The 4,179-nt window shown below is 32.8% G+C and overlaps 1 long non-coding RNA gene across 1 annotated transcript; it reads left to right on the top strand.

Moving 5' to 3' along the window:
* Positions 1 to 324: 324 nt before the first annotated feature.
* LOC108663925 lies at positions 325 to 1,984 on the top strand. Its single transcript, XR_001930019.1, has 3 exons — positions 325 to 362; positions 1,015 to 1,098; positions 1,946 to 1,984. It is a non-coding gene; the product is annotated as an uncharacterized LOC108663925 (long non-coding RNA).
* The last annotated feature ends 2,195 nt before the right edge of the window (positions 1,985 to 4,179 follow it).

The raw sequence follows: 4,179 nt of genomic DNA, 5'->3' as shown, positions 1-4,179 counted from the left end.
TTTCATAGCATAGGGGTAAAATGGTAATTTTGTCACCTTAGGGGCAAAATTGTAATTTTACACACCCGACACTTGTCCAACACATGGATTTTATCCAATATTATCATGGATAATTGAAGGAATTTAAATGGTGGAGAGAGAAAGCTTAATAGTTAAGAAATTTAAAATGGACCAATGGGATGGTGACATGTGTCAAGTTAATATCCATTTTTTTTTTTTGCTTTAAAATCAGCAAAAATCAGCGTATTTTCTCTTCATGTGGCTGGCCATAGCAAGAACAAAGAGAGGAAAGGAAAAACAAGAAACCTAGGTGGGAAAATTAAAGAAAAAGTGTGGGATTTCAAGGAATCAAGCAATCAAAGGTAAAATTTCTTGATTTTGACTTGTGATCTACCTTTCCCATGCTTTTGTCCTTATTTTCCATGGTTAGATTTCATGTTTTCATGGTGAATTCATGGCTGCCCAAATGGGTATGGAGAGAGAATGAAGTTAGATTGATTTGATTTTAAGTTATATTAGTGTTTTAAGTTAGTTTAGCATATTTAGAAACAAAACAACAAGAAAAGAATTCATTTTCCCCCATTACCATCATTGGCCGAATTTCCTAGGGAGAATATTGTGGCTGAATTTGATGATATTTCATGATATTTTGGTGATATTTGATGTTTGGTGAGGCTAGAAATTAAATGGGAAATTTTGGTGCAAAAATACGAATTTTTGCTCAACATATAGACATATGTAATTATTGACCCGGGACCGATAAATTGAACCTCATTCACAGTCACTAAGGTAATTTAGGTATAATTGGAGTGTAGAAAGTGAAAAGAATCGATTTGGAGTTAAATTGAAGATTTTAGCCGATTAGACCGAGAATAGTGCGAATTAGGTCGAATAGCGTATTTAAACGGCTATTCGAACATTTTTGCATTCCATATCATGCATTAGTAGCCTAAATTAGTTTAATTTCAATTTAGTATCAATGTGGTGAATTTCTCAATTTTGTACTGTGTTAAGGTGGTGAGTCTTCTGATAAAGGCAAGAAAATTGCATTCGAGGATCAGTAGACAGAGTACTTCGAAAGTCTGCATTCTAGACATTGTGAGTAAACTTACTGTCATTTTAATTATCTAGGGTAGTTTTTATATGATATCATGAATTCTATGGAAAAATAGATTTTAAAAGGTAAATTTTCATGTTTTATGAATAAAAGTTTTCTAATGAAATTAATTTATAAATTATTTTGAAATTAAGAATGATTTTGAAAAATAGAGTACACGGAGACTGTTAATTGTGGCAATTTGATTGTTTAAATTGATGGCTTATGTTACATTGTTATTGTGTTAGCATGATTGGTTGGGCTGTGTTTTATGAATTGTATGAATTGTTTTATTTTACCCTTGCAGGTTGGGTAGTATTTCATTAGTCCTGTCATGCTGTCAAAATTTTATTATATGATGGATTATATATTAATTAATCACTGCAATATGGGGTTTCTGTGGATCAGCCTTTTAGAGGGGCACAGTAAACCCCATTATATTCTTACCTCGAACGGAGAGGCGCGTAGGGTATCTCCTAGGGTAAAGCTTAGGGTTCACTTCACGCCAAACCACCACATGAGGGGGAACTCAGCCAACGCCAAGGATCGGCTATGTTTCAAAATAAAAATATGATTTATGTGAAATGTGAATTTTTAACAACCTTCGCGGTCTCGGTAGGATGCCTCCGCCAAGGTGTCCCCGAGAATGGATTTATGGCACAAGCCTAGTTTTTATGAGATTCATAAACCTCTTCACGTATTTTAAATTAAATGTATTCTAATACTGTGACCCAGTTTACGATGATTTACTTTATTGTCTCCATGTACTCAACTCTAGATGTTTATGATGATGTTTGTTTACTCATTGGGATTTTATAATCTCACTACCCTCCTTTCCATCCATTTCAGGTTTAGTATAGACTGTAGATAACTGATCTCATCGAGGACTACCGTTAGATCTGCATTTTCCAAACTGTAAGTTCACAGTCCTTTTTACTTTTGTTGATTCGGGGGTCCTTTTGTTATTGTAAATTAAATTACATACTATGACTTACTGTATTACAATATGTATGAATTTATTTAGCTTTTACGCTACAAAAATTATTTACATATAACTCTAAAAATATTGTTTTATAAGAAAATAGAATATTTTACTTAACATTTCTTTTATTTTCTTATTATATCCAAATAATCGAGATTTCATTTTAAATGAAGATTTTAGACTTTAAAACTCACTTTTGATTATGAATTATATTTTTTGTACTCGCATATTACATTTTAGCGGATTTCGAGATTTTTGAAGAAAAATGACCAAAATGCCCCTGTGAGGAAATTTTTATTTTTCTATTGTTTTGAATTGGAAATAGTTTATAATCTCTCAAAACATGATTTTAGCAACTAATACTCACGGGGGAAGCGAAAAAAACTAATGTTAAGCCTTGCGAGGTTTCGATTGACATTTCGAGTAATGAATGTCTATCGGGTCGTCGCGACGATTGTCACGAGCTCGATGGGAGTTCTGGGTCATGACATGTATTGTCAAACCTTGTTCTATAAAATAATTACGACGTCATTTACATGCTCAATAGAATGTTTGCATGTTTAGGAAGTTCGAGGAATCGTTAAAAGACGATATTGCCCCTAATGGTACCATTAAGTCGATTAAGCCTCGAACTAGTTCAAATAGGAATTTTGAGGTGAAATTAAGAGTTTCACAGTTCAGGGATGACTCAAAATGGTAATTCGGAGTTCGAGGATCAATTTGGAGTCAAACCGAAATTTTTACTATCCAGGGGTAAAATGGTAATTTGCCACATAGGGACAAAATGAGAATTTTGAGAAAAGATTCTTTTGGCCCCATTTAACTTATTGGATTATGATTTGAGTATTGGAGTATAATTTGAGGGTTTGGCAATGAAAAAGTTTATGTCCGATGATTTTTGGAGTGCAAGGGCAAAATCGTAATTTTTTCATCCACAGACAAAATTTGAGATTTTGAGAGAATTTAGATCAAATTTGACAAATTGGAGAATGGTATGAGTATAAGGGATGAAAAATATGTCTATGGGCAATTTTTCAGTTTTTGGGGTAAAAATGTAATTTTGACTTTTACGGGGGCCAAAGTGTAAATTTCAAAAATTACTCCACCAAGACTTTGGATAAGTCTGATAATTTTATCTAAGCTATGGATATGTGGGACAAGTGTATGGTGAAAATTTGGAAATAAATGGATGGCTAGAATTTAAGAAATTAATAAAACAAAAAAAATGAATAAAATAATATTATATTATTTTAGCCTTTAAAAATGTCAAAATTCCAGAATTCTCATCTTCTTCAGCTGTCCAAACCAGGAGAGAAAAAGGGGGAAAAGAAATAAGAACCCTAGCTGAAAGAATTTGGGGAAAATCAAGAGAAATCAAGAAATCAAGCATTAAAAAGGTAAATTTCATCGATTTTCCTTGTGATTTTCACTACCCATGCATTTTTTTTCTCATTTTCATGCAAAATTAGAAAGTGGGTATGGACACCCATGCTGGCCAAACCTCCATGGATGAGTTTTGAGCTTGAGTTTTGGTTGATTTTAATTGAATTAAGTGATTTTAGTTAGGTTATATTGTAATATAGCAAAAATAAGCTAGATAAATAATTTTCTCCCATTGAAACCCATTATGCTAAATTTTCTAGGGGAATATTGGCTTCTGATCTTTATGTTCATTTGAGGAATTATGATGAATAATGATGAATTATGAGCCTAGAAAAATAATGGGAATTTTCGGAGCAAAAATACGATTTTTTACCCACTAGGGGTATTTTCGTAATTTGCTATCGGGACTGATAATTTGCACTACACTGAGGAACATTAAGTCAATTTGGGTGCAGTTGAGGTATAGAAATTGAAAAAAATTAGTTTGGAGTTTAAACGAATGCGTATATCGATTTATCGGGTAAAAGACCGAAATAGACTAACATCTCATTTAGGCAAAATTTAGACATTTTGCACTTCATATCATGCATTAGTAGTATAAATTAGTTTATTTTGGTTTAGTACTAAAGTAGTAAACCTCTTAATTGTACAATTTGTCAAGGTGGCGAATCCTCTGGCAAGGGCAAAGAAATCGCACCCGAGGAGTAATAGTTGGAGT

Source organism: Theobroma cacao, unplaced genomic scaffold (genome assembly GCF_000208745.1).
Source record: "Theobroma cacao cultivar B97-61/B2 unplaced genomic scaffold, Criollo_cocoa_genome_V2, whole genome shotgun sequence".
NCBI classification, from domain to species: Eukaryota; Viridiplantae; Streptophyta; class Magnoliopsida; order Malvales; family Malvaceae; genus Theobroma; species Theobroma cacao.
Note: the sequence above shows the minus strand (reverse complement) of the source record. Positions and strands in the feature narration are given on the sequence as shown.